The 12,632-nt window shown below is 34.9% G+C and overlaps 1 protein-coding gene across 4 annotated transcripts in view; it reads left to right on the forward strand.

The window, feature by feature from the left end:
• NLGN4X (neuroligin 4 X-linked) overlaps positions 1-12,632 on the forward strand; it is a 426,216-nt gene that overhangs the window by 27,398 nt on the left and 386,186 nt on the right. The gene's annotated exons all lie outside the window — the stretch shown is intronic.

Here is a 12,632-nt window from a genome sequence, read left to right on the forward strand (position 1 = left end):
TCTATCTGTTCCTTTGTATATTGTTAGTCTGGGGGATATTATCAGATTCAAGCTAACTTCTGATCGCTGTGTCATTATTGGGAGGAAGTAGAATCTCAAGGTTTATATTTAAGGCTTAACTCCTTTCCCATCAAATACTGTTTTCACAATGAAAACACTTAGTCAAGAAAATTAATTTGTCAATAGCAAATAAATAGCAAAACAAAAATCAGAAAAAGTTTACATGGGAATATATATACCAGTCAATATAGAGTGAAGAAGCTTGCCAGTTGGGAACAAGTTAACTCAATTCAACCAAGAGAGAGTGACTTAGATATCAGCCATGGGGAGATTCTCCAAAGTCTCTTGTATGACAAGCAGGGGATAGGAACATAATGAAGACTGCCAATTCCTCCCCTGTTTTCCCAGAGTCTTTTCCTTCAGCATCCTGAAGCAGGGTTTTCCTTTTTCATTTTCCTTCTTGAAGCTACGAAAGCACCCTAAGTGACTTGAAGAAGGTCTGAAGAAAAACTGAAGAGATTGAAGCTCTTTTGCTCTTTTGCTCTTGCCAGCTCTGCCAGGACCCTCACACAGGGCATTTGCCTCCACCAGTGAGGAGAGAGGTCCATGCCAGATCATCCTCGTCCTCCTCCTCCTAATCATGCTTTATATTTGTATAGCATTTTAGGTTTTTCAGAACACTTTACAAGTGTCTTCTTATTTTATCTCCACAAAAACCCTGGAAGATAGGTTCTACAATTTTCTCCTTTCTGTTGTTCCTACTGGACTTGTCAGGAATATAAAACATTAAATATAATTGATGATACAAAGATGATCTCAGGCTATCAGGGCATATTATGGTCAAGGGAAAGGGAAACTGTAAATGTACTTAATATGGGAGTTGTTTTTCTCTGCTTGTGCCTCATGGCTATTTAGAAATATCAATTCTAAAGACAAACTTTGGGAATTTGATGATCTTATGATTTGAATTACAATTATTTCATTTTAAAATTGAACACACCTATGTGTACATTGCTCCTTCCTGGCTTTCCAGTCCTGTGTTATTCTTGCCTGTATTTATTTTCCTTTCATCTTCTTTAGATCTACCCAATGTCCTGGAATCCTTCCTCCAGGTCTTTAAATATTTTAAGCACATGGGATATCCATCTTTTATACTTTGTTCCTGCTACAGGATAGGCCTACCTTCTTTCCTCAGAACCAAGATTTGGATTGATAGGTTTATAATTGGAAGGAATTGTAGAGATCATCTAGTCCAGCGGTGGGGAACCTGCACCCTCGAGGCCATACGTGGCCTTCTGCGTCCTTGGGTGCGCCCTTTGGATGCAGTCCAAGTTTTACAAAACAAATCCTTTTATTATGGGGATTTATTTGTTCTGTGAAGTTTGGATTCAGTCAAAGGGCCACACTTGAGGACCTAGGGGGCCACATGTGGCCTCGAGGCTGCAGGTTCCCCACCCCTGATCTATTCCAATTCCTTCATTCTACACATGAGGAACCTGTGATACAAAAAGATTAAGCTGTAAGGTTACACAGCTGAAATTTGAACCCAGAACCAATGAGTCCAAATCCAGTGCTCCTTTCTCTGTGTCATGCTGCCTGTCAGTATTTCCTTGATGAGGCCTTATGCTGCTTCTTACATACAACCTATCACTGGTACTGTGTGCAGTCCGCTATACCTCTCCTTTCCAGTGTCTTTAGGATACCTTCAATTTTGATTTTTAGAAGATTACAGTGCTTTACAGACATGTAACTTACTTCCTGGAACAACATTGTTTAAAAAAAGGATTTTGTGTCAGGAAGTAACTTACGCCTATTGATAGCATCATGTCATAGGAACATAGATTTCTGTATTTCTTTTTAAAAATGTTATCGCTGCTTTATTTTTAATCACAGATATCTACAGGTCCCTCCCACTTTGTAAGATTTCTTTTGTAGCAAAGTAAAACAGTTAAGTAAAAGTTTATTATAGTGACTTCATCTGAATGTTATATACACCTTTAGCAAAATAGATTTAGAACTGAAAGGTACCTTACAGGCCACTGAGTCCAATTCTCGCTTTGCAAATGAGAAAGCTAAGGACCATAAAAGTTAAATGACTTGTGCAGAATTACACAGCTCATAAATATCTGACATAGGATTTGAACAAAGGTGTTACTGACTCCAGGTCCACTACCACTCACCACTTCTTCAAAATAAAAAAAAGTAAAAAACAACAGCAGCGGCAGCAGACCAGAGAACATGGAAAGTGTGTGGGATGATAGCAATGAATAGAAACATTTTAAAGGTAATACACATTCAAATTGGTACGTTTGGGTCTGTTTTCAGTATGGTCTGTTTTTGTTTTTACTTTTTTACATTTTAAATAAATAGGCAAACTTCTTAAGACTAAAGGTTGCAGAGCAGTTCCACATCAGCATTGATAGAGGAAGTTTTTTTCATTTGGTATATGAACTCATAGCTCTATTAAATAAAAAAAAATGAATATCATTCTTACTTGGGTGCAAGTGGCCTGTTTTGTGACTATTATGCAAGTTTACAAAGAATGAATTGGAATTGTTCATCTGTGTTACCGAAAGAGGATTTACCAGTGTCCCTCCAAATAATGGATTCCCCATAACTTTAAAAATGTGAATGTATTTACCAAAACTTGATTTAGCAGTTAAGTTTTCAGGAATGCACTATCATTCTTTAGTAAAGTGAACTATTCTCAGACAACTGTTTATTGGACAAGAGATATTTCATTATCTTAAAATACAGCTATTCTGTCAGTTTTTCTGTGAGTATAACACAGATTTATTGGCGTGGCTGGTCATGAACAGAAAGGATTGTTGGGATTGTGACTGGAAAAAGACTGACCTCAGTATATCTTCTTTTCTGAAATCTTTTCTTTAATAGTAAGAATCTTCTTTATGAATTAAAGAGATTTCACTTGAGGTTAGGTGAAGATAATATAGCATGAAGGAAACTGAGATTGATATACATGATAGCAAAGAGTCTTATAGAGCTCACTGAGCAAAAGTTCTCCATACAGATGAAAGACCCATCGATGGAAAGATATCATCTGAACTTTTGATGGGAGATATTAGATTTATGGTTTCCCAGATCTGAGCGAATTGGTGAGAAGTATCACTTGTCCTTACATTATTAAGTGTTTTGAATGGCAAATTAAATTTGTCTTGTTTAAAAAAATACTGTTAATGTCTTTTAGCAGCAAAGTTATTTTGAGTCATTAAAAGCTATTTTAATTTCTTTAGGTTTCCAAGCTAAGACAAGAGTTTTAATATTCCGAGGCCGAATGCAGAGCTGAATTGACAGGGAAAAAGGAGTTTTGAAAATGTGTTATATTAACCTTTGGAGCCTTTTGAATTAATCTCATTAACCCCAAAGGATGCACTGTGATATTGAGTACAAATGCCTTCATAATAGGTTATTTGCTCTGAGCTGGATTAGGAATTCCTATAGTAAATCTAAATTTTTTTTCTACAATAAAAGTGATATATATGCAAAACCGGTAATTTCCATTTAGATGTTAACTAAGTAGCAAAATGCCCTGTTTTCTTCTAGGAGCCATCTGCCACACCATAAGAAGGCTTAAAAATACTTTTTTTTTTTACTTTTTTTTTGGTTATGTTTATAGGAATTTAAAGCTTAATTCTTTAACCCCTACTTCTCCTCAAGTAGGCTTTCTTTTTTATTCAAAGCTGTCAAGTAAAGAAATGTGACCTCTACCCTCCCCCATCCTACACCGTAATTTGTTCTCTAAAATAATGTCTTTGTAAAATAAGACATTTAGATGAAATGTGGAAAATTCTGTCAATTAGGCATATTTTCAATTATTTTGATACTTGGCATTGCAGAGCTAAAACATGTCAGTAATTTGATGAATTTTTCACTTTTATCTGGTAATTTTGCATGGTGTAGACAGAACACATAGTTTTTATATGGTTACATCTTAAAATTTGTAGCATATATGTTCTTCAATTCTATAGTTTTGGGACTCTGAAATTTAAAGTAATGTATTTCATGAATTTGTTGTGTCACAAAGTTGGATGGAACTTCAGAAGGCATTTACTCCCACCCCCCTACTTAAAGAAAGAATCTATTCAACGGGATCTTGGAGTTTATAATTGACCATTTAGTCAATGCTTGGATACCAGTAATGATGGGGAGCTCACCAACGCACAACCCAAGCAGCCTTTCTGATTTTGAAATGGTTAATTAGATATTAAAAATTTCAGGATCAATAATCACATGGCTACATTCCTTCTTATTATGTAATATTACAAATATATAGTTAGTTTCTCAAAAGAAGCAATGCTTATCAAATTCTTATACAGAAAATTGCAATTAATATGTCATTTTTGCCATATTTCATTAGAAATTCTGGTTGAGCCTGCAGAGGCATGGTGTGATTCAACAGAAAGAAGACAGAATTTCAAGTCAAGGGAAGGAGGTTCACATGTGACCTTGGGCAACTTAACCTCTCTGGTTATCAGTTTCCTCACCTATAAAATGAGGCAGTTGGAGTAAATGGCTCTTCCAACTCTGAATCTCTGATTATTTTTGTTAAGAAATGCAAACTGCAAAATATGGAAAGTTATGGGTGCTATCAGTCACTATCAGTATATTGGTTGGTTTCATTTAACTTTTGTTAGTAGGAATAGGCATTGAGAGGCATTGTTTGTTAAGGAGTAACTGAAGTGTCAAAACAAAATCTATCAGTTAAAAGAAAATTCAACTATGTCCCAAATGTTGAGCACATGCTTTGATTATAATATTTGCTATTATAAAAAGAGCTGCTATAAATGTTTTGGCACATGTGGGACCTTTTTTTTTTTCTGTTACATCTTTCAATTTAAATGCAGGAATACTAGATCAAAGACTATAAACATTTTTAGTAACATCTCTCAAATACTTCTGAATTGTTTTGTAGGAGTTAGACAAGTTTATAGCTCTTCCAGCTGCCAATTATTGTATCAGTCTTCATACAGTTTCTTTTAGCTTTTAATTTTTTCTGTCTCATTATTTTTAACAATTTGATGAGTGATAGATTGTTGCTATTTGACTTCTTGATTCTCTGGTTATTAGTGATTTTTAACAGTTTTTTTTTCCATATGGCTGTTGATAGTTTTCATTTCTTCTTTTGAAAATTGTTTATTTAGATCCTTTGACTATGCTTATTGGGCAGTAACAAGATAGCTTTGTGTCAATTCACCATAGATTTTATTTCAGACTTTTTTAATGTTAAAAAGCTCTGTCTGATTATGATCAAAGCATCTGTTATATTTTCACCTATGCAAAATAGAAATAATATACCTATATTACTGTATAACTCATGGTTGTTTTTTGTTTGGTTGGATTTTTTGGCTCAAATGAGAGAGCGTGTAAGTATATTACAAGTGCTGACTTATTTTGTTATTTGGATTGAACTTTGATTTCATCATTAAGCGTACTACTTTCATCAGCACATAACTACCCATCCATGACTTTTTATGCTATATAGCTCTTGTGTATGCTTTTTCATAAATATTCCATGGTGCTTCTGCCCAGGGTGCTAGAGACCTTCCTCTTTATTTCTTGACATTGTATGCATATCAGTGGAATACTTGGGCTGTCCACTTACTACATGTCTAGCTCACCTCTTTTTCTGGTCATATACCTTTTTCTGAAATGACTTTTCTGACTCCTGTGTAATTTGTTGTTGTTAATATTTTTCACTCAATTCCTGCCTACTTTATACTTCTCTGTTGCCCTTTGAGTGGACTGTAACTTTAAAATCTCACAGATGGTGGTATTCTATGATTTCTAACCAGGAAGCAACACTAGAAGAATATTAATGTTAAATATATGAGCTTTTTGTTTCAAGAAGAAGATTGAGGTCATTAAAAATGCTGTTCAATTTCCCAAAGCTATTCCAGCTCACTATCTTCTTCTCTAAATCTAGACTCAGTTAATTGTCCATCTGCCAGTATCTTTCTAAGATATGTGTGTATATATCCACACATAAATACATATATTTGTGTATACATACATGCACATATCTATCATATTTATGTATGTATGAATATGTATGTAGTGTCAAGGCTTCTATGCAAACAGCACATCATTTGAAAACAGAAGTATTGAGAGAAAAGGAAATCTTTCTTCCTTTTAGTCTCTGGGCTATAGCAAACAGGACAATTTCATCAAGCATAAATCTTTCTGTTTTATGCCTCTTCATATGAGATTAGTTGGACAAAGGTATCTCTGTCATTTTATCTTTCATGGAATCTTGTATGATTCTGATGTATGCAAGGGACAAACCTTATTGAAAGAGAGCCTAAATGGTAGCATTTTTGTCTACCACATCAAATACTATATTGTAGTGAACAGTAAGCACAGCGGGATTTTGTTTTCTCTGCACTTCCCAATCAGTTGCTTGATTTTAAAGATGTTAACCATAGAATATCTTTTGATATGATGAAATCTCCTTGTTCTGTTTTCATACCTTTGTCAAGATTGCTTCTAAAGTTTGTGCAGATTTTTTAAAGAAAAAAAATTAGGACTGAGTTTATTAATCTAGACAGTAAGTATTTTAAGTGTCTTTTTTTGCCTATTAGCCATGTAGCAAAAATTAAAAAACCAAGAATCATAAAGAAAGTGAGAGAAGTATGCATCAGTCTGCAATCAGAGTTTATCAGTTCTCTCTCTGGAAATGGATAGCATTTTTCATCATAGATCCTTTGGAATTTTCATCATAGGTCTTTTTTCTTTGTATTGATTAGAGAAGCTAAGTCTTCCACAGTTGATCATTGCTACAATATTGCTGTTACTTTGTATAGTGTTATGATTCTGCTCACTTGACTTTGCATCAGTTCATTTAAGTTTTCTCAGGTTTTTCTGAAACTATCTTGCTTGTCATTTCTGACAGCATAATAGTATTCCATCACAATCATCTACCCCAACTTGTTTAGCCATCCACCAAATTAATGTGTATTCCCTTAATTTCCAATTCTTTGCCATCACAAAAATAACTGCTGTACATAGTTTTGTATATGTAGATTTTCCCCTTTTTAAAAAAAATTTCTTTGGAATATAGACCAAGTAGTGGTATTTTTATGTCAAGTGATATACGCAGTTTTATAGCCCTTTGGCCATAGTTTCAAATTGTTCTCAAGAATGGTTAGACCAGTTCACAGCTCCACCAACATTGCATTTGTATACCCATTTTCCCATATCCCCTCTAGCAATTATCATTTTCCTTCTCTGTCATGTTAACCAATCTGATAGGTGAAAGGTGGTACCTCAGAATTGTTTTCATTTGCATTTCTCTGATCAGTAATGATTTAGAACATTTTTTCATATGATTATTGATAGCTTTGATTTTTTTTCTTCTGAAAACTGTGTATTCATATCATTTGACCAATTATGTGTAGATTATTTTCACAAAGATTTTATAGAGATGAGAAACTAGGCATCTTAATTGGTAGTTATTAAAATATCTTGCTTTTCTTTTCCCTTAACAATAAGGCATTTGATTTCTTTGAACTACCTTAAAAAGAAATCCCTAAATGCCCTCAAAATTATGTTGTATCTAGTTCCTATTTTGCTTTTTTACTGATATTTATTAATATTTCTATATTCTTCTGTAGCATAGAGGGGACTGTTTTTGTTAGTGTTATTGACAGAAGAATTATAAAAATGTTTACGTATTTTCCATTGTTTTGTCCATTTTTTCTTTTCATTTTGTTCTTTCATTCTTAAATTTCTTTGAGGTCATCTGGCTTTATTGTATTTCCCTCCAACTTTTGTGGGGTTGTTTATCTCTTTTTTACTTTCTTGCTATTTTAAATAGCAGTTTTATTTTCTCATAATATTCTACCATCTTGCCATGTAAGATTTTACAAATGAATTTTTATTCTAAAGAGGCATTGTCCTGGACTGCTATATCTTCCAGCTTGATGGGTATTGATTATCTAAGGTAGTTTCTAGGTTCTTTTGGTTTCCTTATTATGGCAATTGATTTACAAATAGATCTATGATCTTATCAATGTGGATTTGTTTTTCAATAATGTAGGTTGCATCCAATACCTCCATGTCTTCTTGTCCACATTGGATTCACCTATGTCTTCCTTAATTTCCCTAGGCATAGTGTGTTACCAGTAGAACACCTAGGCTGTCATTTAAAATCCCACATTCTGGCCAAAGAACCAGTCAGTTGTAAATTTCTTTGGTGTCTTATTCTGTTTCTCTTCTTCTTTGAGTTTCTTAAGCATTACAGTCTGCTCAAACACACCATTTACCTCTCCATTGCCTTCAGAATGCTAGTCATTTTTAATTCTTTAGGGACTGAAATGTTCAGTGTGATCAGACCTCAAGCATTTATTATTTCCTATGTGCCAGACACTGTGCTAAGTGTTACCAGTTCAAAGAAGGACAAAACAACAATAACAGTTCTTTCTTCAAGAAGCTTCATTTCTCTGTAACTGCTGGAAATACTGAAAGGTTAAATGATTTGTCTGGGATCTCACACATCATGCTTCAGTAGCAGGTCTTAAACTCAGGACTTAACTGTCTTCAAAACCAGCACTGTGTTCACTATGACATCCTGCTTTTCTGACCAACTTGTTTAGTCAAGGATAACTGGTAACATTTCATGCTGGGTCTCAGTGCTTTTAGTGATGAAAAGATTGGCGTAATTATTATTAAATGGATCAGTAATCAGACAGTAGGTCTGTCAGTATAGGCTCGAAAGGTGGTCCCCGCAATACAGGTATGGTGGGGAAGATGAAGGCAGGGGTAATAAGCATTTGTATAATGCCTGTAATATGCCAAGCACTGTGATAAGCACTTTACAAATATTACCTCATTTGACAGCAACCCTGAGAGGCAACTGCTATTATTATCTCCATTTTACAGTTGAGGAAAATGAGGCAAAGAGAGGGTAAGTGTCCATGGTCACATAGCTTGGAAGGTTTGATTTTAACTCAGGTCTTCCTGAATCCAGGCCTGGTATTCCATCCATCAACTATCGGACCCTTTTATATGCTAATGGGAATGCAAATATGTATGTACAAACATGTACCTATATCCTCTCTTTCATCCATATCCTGTTTACTATCATCAATAACTGTGAGTAGGTTAGGATGATGTTTTAATAGCACACGTTATCTTTTTCCCATTTTTATTCTTTTATCTTTGTACTAACTTGATCTTTACTCTAAAAAGTACAGTCTGACTTTATACATAATTAATTCAGGAATGACTCTAATATGTGAGTCATTTACTATCTGTTAAAGTATAATCAATTTAATTTTTTGTGATGTTATTGGTTCACATCCAGCATCTATCAACTCTTTTCTCAAAGAAAGTATTCATGATACATAGGCAGGAGGCTTCTAGATTGTCAACAAAACTTTGGCCTTTCTCCTTCTTTTTTTGGACTATATTATCCAATTTATTTCTCTTGTATTCTCATTCTCATCTTGGCATTGAAATCAATAAGTATGAAAGTATATTTTGATTTAATTTGAACCATATTTATTCGAATCGTATTATTGTGTTCTTAAAATTTTTGTGCTTCATCCTCTGAAACAATGGAACATAAGCTGCAATTCTGTTTGTGGTAAGCACTGAAATGTAAGATGACCAAATGTCCCATGGAATTATGTTTCTTGTGGCCTTTGGGAATAGCCTGAAACTGTCTCTACCAAATTCTTTATAAGCTTCTTCAAAGAAAACCTGTGAATCATCCTTCTTTTTAGCTAAATCTTTTCTGCTTCTTCTGGTTCAAATTGCAGCATGAATTGATACAATTCAGTTCATGCTTTTGTTTTTAGGCTCATTGGTCATTAGATAATGGCATTTAGAGTTTCAGAATACCAGTAGTTGGGTTAAAGTTTTAAAGTTTATGGTTATGGTTTTACAACTGTATGATTATTTCCATCTTTTGTTTCCTTTTCTGCCACTCTGTCCTCATCACTGAAGAATTATTCAGGAAATATGCAGGAATGAGGGACATTTTGTGAGTCACCATGGCTAATCATTCATCTTGAATTCCCCAGCATACTGGTGAGAAGCCTTTCTGTACTTAGCTGGGGCCCAGTGGGGGTGTCCTCAGAAAGTAGATTCAGTCTGCTGTCTGGAGTATACTTAATGTCTCTACAGGATGGCGGAACCTGCTAGAGATTTTGGTCTGTTAGTCTATTATCCATAAACTTAGGGTAACCTCCACTCCATGACGAGATATCATAACAGGGGTTGGTATAGATAAGCAACTACACCTTTAAATAGATCAGATTCAAGTTGCCTCATTGGAGTACCCTATCTTCTCATTTGTATTCTTTTTTTTCCCCTAATTCAGCATTGATTTTAATCTGTGCTCTAACAAATCAGTAGTCTGAATATACAGAGAGAAGAGATTAAGAAATGACTTCCACAAAGGTAACCATTTATTTTCTGGCCTGGTAGGATATAACCAATGTCATTTTTGTTGATATTAATGGGAAAGGGAATATGCATTTATATAGTGCCCACTGTGTGCCAGGCATTGTGCTAAGTGCTTTTTACAAATTTTATCTCATTTGATCCTCATAAGAACTCCAAGATGTGTATGCTATTATTATCCTCATTTTGCAGTTGAGGAAACTGAGACACAGAGGTTAAGTGACTTGTCCAGGATCATGCAGCTAATAAGTGTCCAGGCTGGATTTGAGCTCAGAACTTGCAGCCTCCAGACCTGGTGCTCTATCCACTGTGCTTCTAGCTATCTTTGCCTATTATTTGGCGTTTGCCATGTACTATATCTCACAAATCTCTTGCTGAGAGAAGTTTTCCTATTTTAAGAGCCTGAGACTTCTGTATAGTCTATAGACCTTTGACTTCTTTTATTTCTCACTTTTGAAACATTTTTCCAACATATTTTTCATAGTCCTACCCTATGATTGGAATAGCTAGATGGCTCAGTGGGTAGAGTGCTGGGCCTGGAGTCAGGAAGATTTGATTTCAAATCTGGCTGCAGACACTAGCTGTGTGACCCTGAGCAAGTGACTTAACTCTGTTTGCCTTAATCTACTGGAGAAGGAAATGGCAAAACCACTCCAGTATCTTTGCCAAGAAAACCCCATGGACAGAGTTGGTGTGTGATGGCCCACAGAGTCTTCAACATGAAGAGTCAGATGTGACTGACAACAATATCATAATTCATTTTGCATGGAAGTTCGTGAGGATTAAAGCATATTTATGTATTAAAAAAAGATATGTTATCTCATGTATTAGGGAGTTTTAACAATATAAATTGCAACACATTCTGTGTGACTCTTGTCCACTCTTGCCACTGGGGTCCATCTAGTGTGCTAGAGACCTTTGTTGTTACCCTCAGTATCGTGACAGTACCAATGACAACTCTAGCTAGTCACAATTAAGCAAAACTGACTTAACAAAACTGTCACGTACGACAAACATTACAGGGATGTGTTGAAGCCAGTTTAAACATCAGAACTGGTTCTTAAATTTTCCATATAAGTCTTTATAGGTCAGATTTGTAGCAAATGCTACAAATCAGGACTTGATTTATTGTTTTCTTGGTTATCTAGACTTAATAAAATAGTGGAGAAAATGTTCATAATGCAGATTCAACTTAAGTGTCTTGTGTGTGTGCATATCTTTAAGGAAAACCAGTTTTAAAACATTTACCACCACACCCTGCAATATGACGTTCTCCACCCTCAATGAGTGAAGTTCATTTCTCACATTTGGAAATCGTGATGAGTTATCTTTTTGGACATTTAACAGCACTTAATAACATTGTAAATTCACAAATACATGCTTACTTATCTTAATTTCTCTTATAAGATCTTTCTGATGCTTTCTTACTGAGTTCTATATTTCTTAGTTATTTTGACTGCAAAACCATAGTATCATAGATTTAGTTCTGTAAGGGACCATAGAGTACAACTCTCTAATTTTACAATTGAGGAAACTGAAGAACAAAAAATAAAGTGAATTACCTACAGTCATACAGCTATTAAGTGTCTGAGGTAGGATTGAATGTAGTTCTTCATAATTTCAAGTGCCAGTGTTCTAGTTACTGTTCTATACTTAGTTGAAATCAGGACTTTTTTTATACTGTAATTCTGCCAATGTGGGCTGGTACCCTAAAGCCTGCCCTTTCTAGTCTATCATAGAAGTTACTGATAAAGATGTTTAAATAATGCAAGATCCAGAAATGGGCCCTGTGAGATGACATCAAATATTACTTTCCTCTTTCCCCCTGCAACCAAAGGACCACTGGTCTGTCCATTTGACTTACAACTAAATTCTCTCTCCGTCTCTGTCTCTGTCTCTCTGTCTTTCTGTCTCTCTGTCTCTCTCTCTTCATATGTAACCATATAAGAACATGTGTTATTTGAGTGTAGGTATCTTGTTTTTATCTTTATATCCAGTGTCTTACCAAATAGCAAGGACTTAATAAATTGTTTTTAGTCACTCATTTATTTGTTCATTCATTCACGCTGTCATATGAGCAGCTCATCGTTTCATTATGTTATACAATTTATTCATAATTTCCTTTACTTCTGTTCTTTGAAGATCATTGTTGGTTACATAGTGCAGCTTGTTCCTATCATGCACATCTCTCTTGTCTGCTGTGTATT

The sequence above is a fragment of the Phascolarctos cinereus genome, unplaced genomic scaffold (assembly GCF_003287225.1).
Source record: "Phascolarctos cinereus isolate Bilbo 61053 unplaced genomic scaffold, phaCin_HiC Scaffold_726;HRSCAF=1367, whole genome shotgun sequence".
NCBI classification, from domain to species: domain Eukaryota; kingdom Metazoa; phylum Chordata; class Mammalia; order Diprotodontia; family Phascolarctidae; genus Phascolarctos; species Phascolarctos cinereus.